Below are 16,755 nucleotides of genomic sequence, written 5' to 3' on the forward strand. Positions count from 1 at the left end.
AATGTTGTTCTCAAGGCTTTTCAGCGACCAAAATGTCATCAATATACACAATTAATTTTGAACTCATTTCACTTCCCAAGACAGAATCAAGAGCACTTATTAATTCAGCTATAGATACATTAAGTCCAAATGGTACCACACAGTACTGAAAACACTTACCTCCATACAAATATGTTGTATACTTTCTAGGACTAATTTCAAGTGGGATCTGGTGAAATCCAGAGGTCAAGTCCAAACTACTCAAGTATTTTACATAATCAAATTTGTGTAAGAGCTCAGCCATGTTCTCAGGATGGACAGTCTCTCTAATAAGAAATTTATTAAAATGTCTAGAGTCCAAAACAATTCTCACGCCATCATTTCTCTTACTTACCACAACACAAAGCATTATTGTAAGCACTCCTACTTCTCTCCATTACCCCACACTTTTCCATTTTCTGAATTTCTTTCTCAACATCCTTCCTTTTAGAAAAGATTATATTATTGGCTTGAGAAAGAAAAGTACATCTCTAAATTAAACCATGCACTGATAGCCTTTTACTCTCCCTGGTGATTCACTGAAGATATTTCTAATCTCCAATAACAAATTCTTAATTTGTTCCTTTTGTTTGTCATTTAGAATCTACTACACTCTCAAAATCCTAATCCGCAGTCCCATCAAAATTTATATCATCATCAAACACCTGGTACTCATGTTGGCTCACAGTGTTTTGCAAATACTTACAACTATCCCCACAGTTTAGAATACAGAAATTAGTTCTTACATAAGAAGTACTTTTAGGTTCCAAAATAAAGGATTCTTCAAAATTCCATCCAAAACAAGAGTCAACTTACACTTCCCAATCCATACTGAGAATTATATTTCCTTCCAGACCAGGGCTCACTAAGTATCCACGTTCAAAAGTTTTGCCATCCATACTAAAGTTTATAAGTACTTGAGATTTTACCACTTTGCTTTGTTTACCTGCAGTCCTCTTGTCTTTATACCTACAATGGGCATTTCCACAAAATTTTTAATGTTGTTGTTGTGGTCTTCAGTCCAGGGACTGGTTTGATGCAGCTCTCCATGCTACTCTATCCTGTGCAAGATTCTTCACCTCCCCGTACCTACTGCAACCTACATCCTTCTAAATCTGCTTAGTGTATTCATCTGTTGGTCTCCCTCCATGATTTTTACCCTCCACGCTGCCCTCCAATACTAAATTGGTGTTCCCTTGATGCCTCAGAACATGTCCTACCAACCGATCCCTACTTCTAGTCAGGTTGTACCACAAATTTCTCTTCTCCTCAATTCTATTCAATTCCTCTTCATTAGTTATGTGATCTACCCATCTAATCTTCAGCATTCTACTGTAACGCCACTTTCTGAAAGCTTCTATTCTCTTCTTGTCCAAACTACTTATCGTCCATTTTTCACTTTCATAAATGGCTACACTCCATATAAATACTTTCAGAAATGACTTCCTGACACTTTCAAAGATGTTACTGACTGTATGTTTCTACTTCAGTCTAGACGTGTTACTCCTTTTCCAATATTGTTTGCAAACATTGTAACTTCTTTGGAGACAACACTCAGTAAATGTCTGAAGATGGCCTTGTAAGCCAAAAACCAGTTAACAATAAAAGTAATGTTGTAGAACAAAAGCAAACTGGTGCTTTTTATTTATTATAATGTTGTCCTACCAAGAACCAACGGAAAATTCTGTTAACATCAACTACATTCCATTATCCTCATTTTGCTTTTGTTGATGTTCATCTTATATCCTCCTTTCAAGACACTGTCCATTCTGTTCAATTGCTCTTCCAGGTCCATTCTTGTCTCTGATAGAATTACAGTGTCATCAATGAACCTCAAAGTTTTTATTTATCCTCCATGGCAGGCTACAACCCTGTCTCACTCCCTTCCCAATCACTGCTTTCCTTTCATGCCCCTCAACTCTTCTAACTGCCATCTGGTTTCTGTACAAATTGTAAATAGCCTTTTGCTCCCTGTATTTTACCCCTGCCACCTTCAGAATTTGAAGGAGTGTATTCCAATCGACATTGCCAAAAGATTTCTGTAGGTCTACAAATGCTAGAAATGTAGATTGGCCTTTCCTTAATCTATGTTCTGAGATAAGTCATATGGTCAGTATTACCTCATGTGTTCCAACATTTCTACCAAATTCAAACTGACCTTCCCTGAGGTCATCATCTACCAGTTTTTTCATTTGTCTGTAAAGAATTTCTGTTAGTATTTTGCAGCCATGAATTATTAAACTGATACATCAGTAATTTTCACTTCTTTCAACACCTACTTTCTTTGGGATTGGAATTATTATATTCTTCTAGAAGTCTGAGGGTATTTTGCCTGTCTCCTTCATATTGCTCACCAGATGGCAGAGTTTTGTCAGGGCTGGCTCTCTTAAGGCTATCACTAGTTCTAATAGAATGTTATCCACTCCCAGAGCCTTGTTCCAACTTAGATCTTTCACTGCTCTGTCAAATTTTTCATGCAGTATCATATTTCCCATTTCATCTTCATCTACATCCTCTTCCTTTTCCATAATATTGTCCTCAAGTACATCACCCTTGTATAGACCCTCTATATAATACTTCCACCTTTCTGCTTTTCCTTCTTTTCTTAGAATTGGGTTTCCATCTGACCTCTTCATATTCATACAATTGGTTCTCTTTTCTCCAAAGGTCTCTTTAATTTTCCTGTAGGCAGCATCTGTCTTACCCATGGTGATATATGCCTCTACATCCTTAAATTGGTCTTCTAGCCATCCCTGCTTAGCCATTTTGCACTTTCTGTTGATCTCATTTTTGAGACATTTGTATTCCTTTCACTTTCTTCATTTACTGAATTTTTATATTTTCTCTTTTCATCAATGAAATTCAATATATCTTCTTGCTACTCAAAGATTTCTACTAGGCCTCATCTTTTTACTTACTTGATCGTCTGCTGCCTTCACTATTTCATCTCTCAAAGCTACCTATTCTTCTTCTACTGCATTTCTTTCCCCCATTCTTATCAATCATTCCCTAATGCTCTCCATGAAACTCTTTACAACCTCTGGTTCTGTTACTTATCCAGGTCCCATCTCCTTAAATTCCCACCTTTTCGCAATTTCTTCAGTTTTAATATACAGTTCATAACCAATATATTGTGGACAGAGTCCTCAACTGCCCCTGGAAATGCCTTACAATTTAAAATATGGTTCCTAAATCTCTGTCTTATCATTATATATTCTGTCTGAAACCTTCCAGTATCTCCAGGCCTCTTCCATGTATACAACCTTCTTTTATTATTCTTGAAGCAAGTGTTAGCTATGATTAAGTTATGCTCTGTGCAGAATTCTACCAGACAGCTTCCTCTTTCATTCCGTACCCCCATTCCATATTCACTTACTACGTTTCCTTGTCTTCCTTTTCCTACTATCGAATTCCAATCATCCTTGACTATTAAATTTTCATCTCCCTTTACTTTCTGAATAATTTCTTTTATCTCATCATACATTTCATCAATCTCTTCATTATCTGTGGAGCTAGTTGACATATAAACTTGTACTACTGTGTTAGGTGTGGGCTTTATGGTCTATCTTGGCCACAATAATGCATTCACTATGCTGTTTGAAGTAGCTTACCCGTACTCCTATTTTTTTATTCATTATTAAACCTACTCCTGTATTACCCATATTTGATTTTGTATTTATAACCCTGTATTCACCTGACCAAAAGTCTTGTTCCTCCTGCCACTGATCTTCACTAATTCCCACTATCTCTAGCTTTAACCTATCCATTTCCCTTTCTAAATTTTCTAACCTACGTGCCCAATTAAGGAATCTGACATTCCATGCTCCGATCCGTAGAATGCCAGTTTTCTTTCTCCTGATAACAATGTCCTCCTGAGTAGTCCCCACCTGGAGATCTAAATGGGGCACTATTTTACCTCCAGAATATTTTACCCAATAGGACACCATCATCATTTAATCATACAGTAAAGCAGCATGCCCTTGGGAAAAATTATGGTTGTAGTTTCCCCTTGCTTTCATCTGTTCATGGTACCAGCAAAGCAAGGCCATTTTGGTTAGTGTTACAATGCCAGGTCAGTCAATCATCCAGACTGTTGCCCCTGCAACTACTGAAAGTGCTGCTGCCGCTCTTCATGAACCACATGTTTGTCTGGCCTCTCAGCAGATACTCCTCCATTTTGGTTGCACCTACAGTATGGCTGTCTGTATCACTGAGGCACACAAGCCCCCCAAGCAATGGAATGTTACAATTTTTACTATACTTGATATTTTCCCTAAATTGTTCTGATATGCCACAAACTGGGTACCTGAATCAATCAAACAGCTACCTATCCACAGATCAGTCTTAATTTTGATGTAACTACTCTCAAAATGTGAATCATCTTCACTGTTGTCAGACACTTCATGCAAAACATCACTTTCAGTTTCATCAAATGCTACACCCACATTGTCTTCACAGGGTTTTATCAAATTTACAGGTATCATTTCATTACTTTTGTTACTCATGTAGTCAGCTATAGATTGAACATAATGAATAGATTCCATGCACAACTAACTTCACTTGTTACAGAAGGAACACAAAATGAAAACCTTAGCTAATGTGTTCCAGAATGCTCTTTTATCTATGTTATCATCAATCTGGTCCCAAACAACCATCAAAACGTTTTCACCTTTATTCTCCAGCCTCACTGAAACCTCACCTTTACTGTTTGGGTCATTACTCTACATGAAATTAATGAATAACTGCTTTGACTCGGTTGGTATTTCATGACTCTCACTTACAGCATCACATACATAACTTACCTTACCTGTATTGCCAACATAATGTACAAATAACTCTGAAACTACACTATTCTTAAACTCCACAAATACCTGGTACTCATCATCATCATACTCCTCCAAAATTACTTCATCAACAACACTAGCAATGCAAGTGTCATGTCTATCAAAGTCACTTACCTCACCTACATTCATTTGCAATAAGCTACCAATCTCAGACTTACCAACTTCATTAATTTCATAGCTCTCACTCACATCTATACCAAAAATATCACCTAGTTCAGATCCATCACAGTCATCACCTGATTTACCTACATTGACAATACTGTTTTCCACTCAAAAGAAGACATCATTAGCACATGTTACACCAAAATTCTCACAACTCTCACATTCTGGTTTGAGATTAGCAACTACACTACCATAATTAAAATGATATTCCAAAACTTTTGATCAAAATATAGCTGACACTGTTATTATTGTCTAATGTCAAGTGTGACTTGCAGGGTCCTATGCTTGTAAAAGTTCCTCACCCCAAAACTATAGACCTCCATTGAGGGGAACTGCTGTTTCCTGAGTAGTTACTTCTACGATTGTTTCTCTATTAAAATGCCTACGGATATCCCCATTTTTCCTACCCTCATGATTTTGAGAATTTCTCTCTCTATTGACACTTTGATCCTGATAGAAGTTACTGTTATCTTTGTTTCTGTAATTATTCTCATTGTGACTTCTATCATTCTGATTATTATGCTACATACCTCTTTATGCTGCCCTATCCAGCCTGTCAACATATTGTAAAAATTTCTCAAGACAATCATCAGGTCCATGTACTAAACCACTCTGGAATCTTTCTGGTAATCTCCTTTTAAGTGCATCAATCCAGGTCATTTCGTCAAATGGTTTGTCAAGATGTGCTAACTTTTAAGTTGGTTCTTACAAAACTCTATCAAAGTGCTATCCCTATTTCTATAATTAGAACTAATCAAAAATTCACTTTTGATTCTGAACTGTATAGATTCTGAACCAAATTTTTAAAAAACTTTTCATGAAAGTCTGATATGTTTCCCACTGACTTAAATTTAAATTTACCCAAGAAAAAGCTTCACCTTCATGACATCATTTAACAAATTAAAGTTTCTGATTGTCATTCATGCCTGACACAAAACCACCTCTGCAGTGGTGCAGAAAATCCACTGGATGTAAATTATCTGATGGAAACCTTTTGATAGTAGTGTTGGACCATGCAGTACCATTGTTTGTACACAGACTTTGGTTCAGACAAATTTCCTAAATTGCTGAAATTTTTCGTTATAAAACAGTTACATTCGTTTTCGTATTGTTTTCCACATTTAAAATATTTTTGTTTGAACTGACATTTGTTTGTTGAGTTTTTCCCACTACGACATTCTGTTCAACTCTGATGTCATCAACACTCTTTGGCTGTTTTGCTCACTCAGCTACAAACTCGTTTTCCAAAATAATAAATTTATTTTCTAAAACATTAATTTTTCCATTCACACTTTTTAACTCCAATAACAACCCATTTTTTAGCTCTGAAACTTAATTACTAGGTTGATCCATCAGATCTTGTCCAATTTGCTAATGTTATCTGACTTCATTTCCTGTATTTTTTTCCGAAATTAGCTGTGAAACATCAGTTTTTACTGTTTCTTTAGTGACAACAATTTCACTCAGCTCAGACATGTCCTGATTGAAACCTACAGCCTTCATTTCTATCTCAGTCCTACCCTCATCTTTATTCAATTTGTTAACAATTGCATAAGTCCATAACCAAATTAACTCTACAAATAGTTTGTACTTATCTTTCCTTTTTGATATCCCTGGTTGTAGTTGTGAATTCCTCTTCACTTTCGTTTGATCTGGTCCATCGTTATTAGTAGTATATTGTCACTGTTGGTATGATTTGCTTTGTTGTGCAGCCTCTGGCTTTTGCTTCATGTGCTCAAAAATTTATTCATACATAAACTGTAAAGGAAATAATGCACTTTCTTCTCTGCAACAGACCAAACTTCATTATTAGTCAACTAATCACCAATGACACCCACATTTGTAATCCACCCCACCTCCCATCTTTGTTGTTGCTACTGTCCACTATAGTAATGTCTTTTCTGAAGATATGAGAGGAATGAGGTTTACAATATGTTCCCATGGTTCAATTGATCTACATAATTTTGAAGAATGTCATCGCAGAATTTTTGTTTTTGTGTTAATTTATTGTGTCACATTTTACTATATCACACTTTCTTTTGAATTTTCAAATTAACAAAGTCAAAATTACTTTCTGGCCCAAAATACAATAATACATCCAATCACATAAGAGGCATGCTCACTACTGTCTTACTCAGTGAAAATAACAATGTTCCAAAGGGTTTATAATTTTTCTTGACAAATGAATTTCTATTAGCTCTATCATTCTTTCCTAAATGTATCCAAAAATAAACATAATAAACAGTACTAGATTACATAATTAATAATAGAAATTTTAAATGTGCCAAATACTTCTTAATTTGAAATGATTCTAAAAAAATAGAAGAAGAAAAAACAGTTTTAACTGTACGTTCAGATCTACTACACATAAATTGTAACAATGAAAATAAACTAATGGCTTTTCATAAATTTTACATTGAAATGTAACATAGTGTGTATAAAAGTATATGAAATGTTTCAGAAAAACAGCTGAGATAATATTGACTTGTACCAAATTCGAAAAATATTACTGGTGTCCACTACGACTGTTGAGGAAAAGTAAGTCTAGAGGAGGATGTATCTTTACATCCTGATGTTGAAGATTTGGAGTCTGTTTCCTGCAGCTTGCCCCAGGTGAAAATTAGATCCTGATGTTTCCATATGGTCAGGCAACTTATGTGTTAGTTAATCTTCTTCTACTAAATGATGTAGCTGAAACATTTAAATCTGTTTTATAACACTTTTATTACATCACAGATATGACAGATATGTTAATACAAGACTGCTGTGTACCTGTTACAAAATTGCAGAGGCAACAGTCTGGATGATTGACTGATCTGGCCTTGTAACACTAACCAAAATGGCCTTGCTGTTCTGGTATTGCGAACACCTGAAAGCAAGGGGAAACTACAGCCGTAATTTTTCCCAAGGGCATGCAGCTTTACTGTATGATTAAATGATGATGGATCTCCGGGCAGGGACTACTCAAGAGGACGTCGTTATCAGGAGAAAGAATACTGGTGTTCTACGGATTGAAGTGTGGAATGTCAGATCCCTTAATCGGGCAGGTAGGTTAGAAAATTTAAAAAGGGAAATGGATAGGTTAAAGCTAGATATAGTGGGAATTAGTGAAGTTTAGTGGCAAGAGGAAAAAGACTTTTGGTCAGGTGAATGCAGGGTTATAAATACTAAATCAAACAGGGGTAATACAGGAGTAGGTTTAATAATGAATAAAAAAAATAGGAGTATGGGTAAGCTACTACAAACAGCATAGTGAATGCATTATTGTGGCCAAGATAGACATAAAGCCCACACCTACCACTGTAGTACAAGTTTGTATGCCAACTAGCTCCGCAGATAATGAAGAGATTGATGAAATGTATGATGAGATAAAAGAAATTATTCAGAAAGTAAAGGGAGATGAAAATTTAATAGTCAAGGATGACTGGAATTCGATAGTAGGAAAAGGAAGACAAGGAAACGTAGTAAGTGAATATGGAATGGGGGTACGGAATGAAAGAGGAAGCTGTCTGGTAGAATTCTGCAAAGAGCATAACTTAATCATAGCTAACACTTGTTTCAAGAATCATAAAAGAAGGTTGTATACATGGAAGAGGCCTGGAGATACTGGAAGGTTTCAGACAGAATATATAATGATAAGACAGAGATTTAGGAACCATATTTTAAATTGTAAGACATTTCCAGGGGCAGTTGAGGACTCTGTCCACAATATATTGGTTATGAACTGTATATTAAAACTGAAGAAATTAGAAAAAAGTGGGAATTTAAGGAGATGGGACCTGGATAACTAACAGAACCAGAGGTTGTAGAGAGTTTCATGGAGAGCATTAAGGTACAATTGACAAGAATGGGGGAAAGAAATGCAGTAGAAGAAGAATAGGTAGCTTTGAGAGATGAAATAGTGAAGGCAGCAGACGATCAAGTAGGAAAAAGATGAGGCCTATTAGAATTCTTGAGTAACAGAAGATATATTGAATTTAATTGGTGAAAGAGGAAAATATAAAAATTCAGTAAATGAAGAAAGTAAAAAGGAATACAAATGTCTCAAAAATGAGATCAACAGAAAGTGCAAATGAATATCAAGAGGTCAGATGGAAACCCAATTCTAAGCAAAGAAGGGAAAGCAGAAAGGTGGAAGGAGTATATAGAGGGTCTATACAAGGGCGATGTACTTGAGGACAATATTATGGAAATGGAAGAGGATGTAGATGAAGATAAAATGGGAGATATGATACTGCATGAAGAGTTTGACAGAGCACTGAATGACCTGAGTCGAAACAAGGCTCCCGGAGTAGACAACATTCCATTAGAACTGCTGACAGCCTTGGGAGAGCCAGCCCTGACAAAACTCTACCATCTGGTGAGCAAGATGTATGAGACAGTCGAAATACCCTCAGACTTCAAGAAGAATATAATAATTCCAGTCCCAAAGAAAACAGATGTTGACAGATGTGAAAATTACTGAACTATCAGCTTAATAAGTCACACCTGAAAAATACTAACGCGAATTCTTTGCAGATGAATGGAGAAACTGATAGAAGCTGACCTTGGGGAAGATCAGTTTGGATTCCGTAGAAATGTTGGAACACATGATGCAATACTGATCCTACGACGTATCTTAGAAGAAAGAGTAAGGAAAGGCAAACCTATGTTTCTAGCATTTGTAGACTTAGAGACAGCTTTTGACAATGTTGATTGGTATACTCTCTTTCAAATTCTGAAGGTAGCAGGGGTAAAATACAGGGAGCAAAAGGCTATTTACAATTGGTACAGAAAGCAGATGGCAGTTATAAGAGTTGACGGGTATGTAAGGGAAGCAGTGGTTGGGAAGGGAGTGAGACAGGGTTGTAGCCTATCCCCGATGTTATTCAATCTGTATATTGAGCAAGCAATAAAGGAAACAAAAGAAAAGTTTGGATTAGGAATTAAAATCCATGGAGAAGAAATAAAAACTTTGAGGTTCCCCAATGTCATTGTAGTTCTGTCAGAGACAGCAAAAGACTTGGAAGAGCAGCTGAACGCAATGGACAGTGTCTTGAAAGGAGGGTATAAGATGAACATCAACAAAAGTAAAACAAATTATATCGGGTGATGCTGAGGGAATTAGATTAGGAAATGAGACACTTAAAGTAGTAAAGGAGTTTGGCTATTTGGTGAGCAAAATAACTGATGATGGTCAAAGTAGACAGGATATAAAATGTAGAATGGCAATGGCAAGGAAAGCGTTTCTGAAGAAGAAAAATTTGTTAACATCGAGTGTAGATGTAAATGTCAGGAAGTCATTTCTAAAAGTATTTGTATGGATTGTAGCCATGTATGGAAGTGAAACATGGACGATAAATAGTTTAGACAAGAAGAGAATAGAAGCTTTCAAAATGTGGTGCTACAGAAGAATGCTGAAGATTAGATGGGTAGATCACATAACTAATGAGGAGGTATTGAATAGAACTGGGGAGAAGAGGAGCTTGTTGCACAACTTGACTAGAAGAAGGGATTGGTTGGTAGGATAAATTCTGAGACATCAAGGGATCACCAATTTAGTATTGGAGGGCAATGTGGAGGGTAAAAATCATAGAGGGAGACCAAGAGATCAATACACTAAGCAGATTCAGGAGGATGTAGGCTGCAGTAGGTACTGGGAGATGACGAAGCTTGCACAGGATAGAGTAGCATGGAGAGAGAGCTGCATCAAACCAGTCTCAAGACTGAAGACCACAACAACAACAACTTTTGGACAAAACTATATCTCATGACATTTTAGTTAAGAATTATAATAAAGACATTCAAAGTGTGCAAACAAACATGAATTAACGTCACGGTACTATTACAATATGTTCTCATTACATATATCAATATTACACACAAATCACGCATTAGTATTGGGTATCCCAGGAGAGTCAGGTGTTACAGATTTTATGTAGCGATGTGCTGTTCTGTTACATTACAAGGTGACCATTTTATGACTATCTATCTATACAAACACATAGGATATTGACATACACAGAGAAGTTATGAACCAATAAATCTCTACTACCTGTATGGAGAGGATTGCGCTTAATAATGTAAGAACAACATTCATTCACAGTATATTCAGCAAAGGCAGAATCTTTTTTTGTCAGTCTCCAGCTCCTTTCATGTTCAGTTAGTCTAGTAGTTATAGCTTCACCTGATTGCCCTATGTATAATTTGCTACACAAGATGCAGGAAAGCCTATAAATTCCATTCTGTTCTGTAGAAAGTCTTTAGCTCTGAACTGGAAGTGAGCAACATTGTTCCTAGTACACAAAGTCAAATACTTTTTATGGATTAATTTTACTGTGAAATTATATGTGCTTTAAGATGAACTTAATATCTTTTCAGTCTTATTAAAATTGTTGTAAGTAATGTAATATTTTGTAGTGCAAGGGTGTTTGAGTGATCATTTCAGTGACAGCTCACAGTGTTCAAAGTATTTTCGTTCAGTGATTGGTTCAGCAATACAAGTTTATTCTTTGGGTTTGTAGTACATTGTCATTCCTTGGTCTTAAACAATAAATATTGTATGCTATGTGGTTATGTCACTTTATCAGTACTACTGTCCTAGGACAGTGCAAATACGCACCATTTTCATTGTTGATCCCAATGTGATCAGAATAATGTAATGTGATCAGAAGCAAATGTGCTACACTGGTTCAACTGTCTGATGTACTTGAAACAAATGCAGCACGCCATGTCATGTTTCACATTTCTTATGTGTTCTGTTGTCATATCCCTGTGATGGACACATCACCTACGATCAAGGCACCTATAGGCACCATATTCAGCAGAGTCTCAATTAAACTCTCACCATTATGGCAGTAAAGTTCTGTTTTATGGTTCATGTAATTAAAGAGTCAGTTTGTGTTGGTACAGGTGACGCCAGATGAAGCTAACTCTAGCTACATCATCAGAGCACTGAACGGGCCATTGCTTCATCAGTGAAAGACATTTTGGTTGCACAGATCAGTTTGTGATGATAAAGAATGCCTGTTGCAGTCTGAGGGGAAAAGCCTTGAGTAATGGTTGCACACTGAGGAGCTGGGAGATGGCATACCCTCATAGCTGCTTAATTGTCTGTGGATGTTTGTGAGCGATGCCATGATTGATGATATGCTACATAACATCTGTGTGTTGTGCCTACCACAGAAAATGTTAACAGTGTACACTGGTGGTTTAGGCACAATAGCTCAGAATGTGGACCATATTTCAAAGATGTATCTTACCACAAGCATTGAAGCTGTAGATCCACAGATGACAGCACTCCTGCAATGGAGCTGTCATATATATGCAAGTACAAATCTCTGAACTTATGGTGCAAGTTGCTGCTTTGCAACATACACAACACCACTGCTCAGTGAGTAGACACAATCAACCACCATCACCAGTTAGTTGGTAACCATTTGAGGTTCAATTCAGAAGCACAAAAATGCAAACCCCTGTACGAGATGGGAAATGCAGTGGGAAGTCAGTGATGAATGTAACTGGTTCTCCCAAAAGCATCCATCACTTATTTGTTGTAGAGCGATACAGGAGGCAACCATTTTTGGTCAATATAGGAGATAAGCTAGTTGTCTTCATGCTGCAGATGTGATGACTTTAATGACCTCTTTTGTTAGACACAATGAATTACCTATAATTGTAATAATGGTTCATGGAGTAATTAAATATTGTTGGCCGGATCTAGTGGTAGTTTTAAGGAAAAAATACTCATCTAGTTTCTTGAGGATCTCTATAAATCCATTGCTTGAACTACTTCTGTCTGGAAGCCAGATTATCTTGAAGGTCTGGAAGCCCTATGGGTTGACATGTTTGTAGACTAACGTTGACAACAAAACTGATCCATACGTAATTTTCATATTTAATAGTTCTAGATGCTTTGCTGCTATAAATTTACAATGTTCACTCAGTGAAATACTTTCCATTTTTACACAACTCCAGAAAACTTTTACATCTCTCTTCCCTTGATTCCCGCCACACACGTGGAAGCCAACCACACCCCATTAACATTTCCGAAGTACATCAGTAAAGATACATTCACACTAAGATCAAAACGTAGACCATAGAACATTAAATTGAAAATAACTTACAATAAATGAAATTCACTCAGCAGTACAATACAACAATTATGGTATCACATTAACAAAAATATATAACTTTTTGTAGCACAGTAATTTTATGAAATTTGTTTCTTAATCACTGGGGTTAACTATGTTAGTATGACATATTACACAGTCAGAGCTTAAAACATTTCAAATAAGATTGAAAAAAGCACAAGATCAAAAATTTTGAATGATAATAGTCCAAATGTCTTATTGCACATTACACTCCCCCCCCTGCCGAATTTCGCTCACATTCCACAGTGAGGGAAAGTCTCTCAGGCACGCATGGTGCTTATAAATTTGAAAAGTAGAACATACAGCAACATAAGTGTTTGCAAAATCATAGGTTTCTGTGGTCTGAATAGTTGAAGGCTGGTAAAAAGAGGCATCATGTGTGCGTTTGGTACTGAATTGGAGGGTCGTGTCCTATGGTTCTTCAGACTGCTGATGGTCTTGATGATTTAATTTTTTCTTTTTTTTTAGGAGAGGGTACAGCTCCCAAGCTATTCCCTAGAACATTTTGCAGTGTATCAGCTTCAGAATCCAACGCCCCGTAATCACATTTATGAAATATTTCGTGAGAAAATGGCAAGACAAATAAAGGCTCTCAGAATCTGATTTTTTTTTTTTTTTTTTTTTTTTTTTTTTTTTTTTTTTTTTTTTTTTTTTTTTTAAAAGGGAGAAATGTCAAAACGATGTCTTCACTGATTTGAAGTTAAGCGAAAAAAATAATTGGAAAAATCAGAACTAACTCATCTCTAAAAAAATTGAAAAGGGTTACTTTTCACAAAAAATATTTTAGATTTTGTAAGATGTAATTATGCTGTTGAATTTTGTACAAGTACTAATTAATAATATTAAAAATACTTATACTAAGACAAAATTCTAAAGCAAATATTAATGCATTAGGGATAACTAGACTAAAAATAACACTTAGTAGTCAGTAAATTTTAACTTGGATGCAGAAAATAATAGGATAAATGATTTGCTCTCTTATACACTTGACTTTCTAAAGTTACACAATTTTGGAAAAGTTAATAGTATTTTGAAAACAGTCTTTTCTGTTATTTTCATCATAACTGTAAAATACGATACCACTTTCAATGTTGTAGATTACGATACCAATTTCACTACCAAAAAATGCGATATGATGTCTCAGAAGCAAGTCCTCTGTGCCTTTTTGGCACTACCATGGCTTACAATACCATTTTATACTGTCAGTAGTTCATGCAATACTGTGTGCAGCATAGACACTACAAAAACAACAAGGCATTTGATAAAGTTCTGTGTGCTATATAATTACTACTCAGTTGCAGGGTACTAGATTATGTGTGTAGTAGTCCAGATATAAGCCCAGTGTACTAACATGGCACAGATTAAATTGAGGATACTGTATGGTAAAATCTATCACATAACTAACAGTTCTTTATGACAATTTAAGTTCAAGTCCAATTGGGGTCACCAATTAATGTGTTTAAACAAACACACAACCAAGTTCACTATTGATTTGGTTCAACTCATGGCTGAGGATACTATACAACAGCAATGAAATAACTTTTTTTATAACCACTATGGTAAATGTCCATAGAACATTTTGTGTAAATAAGACTTAAAGCACAAAAACGGAAATGTCCCCTCCCGATCATGGGAATGTCTGAAATTTACATATTATTTCTGGTCGAAAATTCACTCAAAGTAGGATAGAATTCGAAAATGTCCACTTAGATAATACACAAAATTACAGACTGTACATAGTTGATATTATGCATCAAATTTTGGGAAACAATTGCCCACAGATTTCAATAGCTCTCCTCATATAGTATTCGCATGAAGATAAGATTTATTCATTTCAGAGCTCTGTGTCATAGATATCTACATAACATTGCATGGTGCATTCTGCACTGTTTGCAAGTAGTTCAAACACAAAGAATAGTATACATATGTTACAAATTATCAGGCAGTATTTTCAATGTATTTACAGAAATGATAAAATGTTGTATGGTATTTATGGGGTGGCAAAATGTTCTTGTACCTGTTAGTATCATTCAAGAATGACCCCCCATTATATGTTTCAATAAGTTCACAAACAAACAGTTTTCACTTCTCATTACCTTTCAACAGTGTACAGGTATTCAGTGGTGTGTAGGTATAGTTGTTAATTCACTCAAAAAATTTTCCTGTTTACTTCCTATTTTCAAGTGTCATGTTCTTTACATTAATTACCTACAAGATTCTTTATCACTTTTTTGATGTTCAGATTACTGACATGTTACCTAATTACAAAAGATGTCACACTTCACATAGAATCAACATTTCTGCATAAATGTGACTGAGTATTTACTTGCATCTGTTACTTCAAATTAAAAAACAAATTGCATTACAAACCTTGCTGACTGTGTATGTCTTTCATAAACTTTCTCCAAAGTAAAGAATGACCAGTTCCCTAATCAGTCCCTACCTAACATCATTCTCTGCATTAGATCAGTAATACATCAATACTTCATTAAAGACATCAAACATCTCCTCATTGCACCAATATAATAACTTCTCCTCATATCCTCATAATACCACCCCATTACTCCTCTAAAACCTCCATAATAGTAATCACCTAAGAAAAATCACCTACTTCATCTTACACAATAAATCAACCACAAAATAACACCACATAGCAGCAGGCCTCACAACTGGTATAACTTTTCCTCTAACGATTGAAACAGACATTACACTATTTGCATATTTTATTACTTTACTGTATGTAATCATTGCATTGCTTACATGACTCATTACTGTATACAATCATATTAATCAACTTAAGGGTCAGAAAGGTAACACTCTCTAAAATCATTTCATTACTTTCAAATACGCTTCACTAGGTAGGGGTAATTTCCCTTGTTACATTGTACAAACACTTTGAACAATTAGTGCACGGCATTAAATATCTTAGATGTAATCTTCTCCTGGTAGCATCACTTAAGATTTGAGCATGACTGAGCAATTGTAATACTTAAGTTTGTAGGTAATTTAAATGTTCTGAAAAAACCCTCTTTGTACCATCAAGTTCCATTAATTCTGAAAATTCTCCATCATTATCATCACAACAAAACTTCATCACTCATGTCAGGGAGAAAACTACCACAACAGTGTTGTATAAAATCAACTGGATGAAAAATAATTTATCACTGGGGAAGCACTACAGTGGCATACTCAGAAATCTTGGATGTCCTACATTACAGAATGCTTTTAGATAAGCACCATCTTGTATCTGTTGTACATGTTTTTTTTATAATAGTGACAATCACTATGTAAATCTGACTCATTTGAGTCTGTTTCTCAGTTATCTTCTGAACTTTGTCATCTACATCTGAGCCAACACATATTTTTTCACTTAATTTATTTATAAATGTTATAGCTTGTTTACTAGTGTCTCCAACAGCATCTTTACATCTGTCTTCGACAGCACCTATCTCAGATCTGAGATCTTTGTCCACTTCCCCTACTTTTGTCTCTAATGACTGTATTTTGGATTCTGAAGCCTATACCCTCCCCTCTACTTTGTTCACACAGTCATCTGTAGCTTTCACTTGAGAAAACACACCAACTAAGTCTTTTTCAAT

General features: G+C 35.7%; 1 long non-coding RNA gene across 2 annotated transcripts in view; it reads right to left on the bottom strand.

The window, feature by feature from the left end:
- Positions 1-7,427: 7,427 nt before the first annotated feature.
- LOC126458621 (uncharacterized) overlaps positions 7,428-16,755 on the bottom strand; it is an 82,593-nt gene continuing 73,265 nt past the window's right edge. For both annotated transcript variants that reach the window (XR_007585668.1, XR_007585669.1), the window contains one exon: positions 7,428-7,715. This is a non-coding gene — a long non-coding RNA (uncharacterized LOC126458621). The remainder of the gene's footprint in view (positions 7,716-16,755) is intronic.

Source organism: Schistocerca serialis, chromosome 1 (assembly GCF_023864345.2).
Source record: "Schistocerca serialis cubense isolate TAMUIC-IGC-003099 chromosome 1, iqSchSeri2.2, whole genome shotgun sequence".
NCBI lineage: Eukaryota > Metazoa > Arthropoda > Insecta > Orthoptera > Acrididae > Schistocerca > Schistocerca serialis.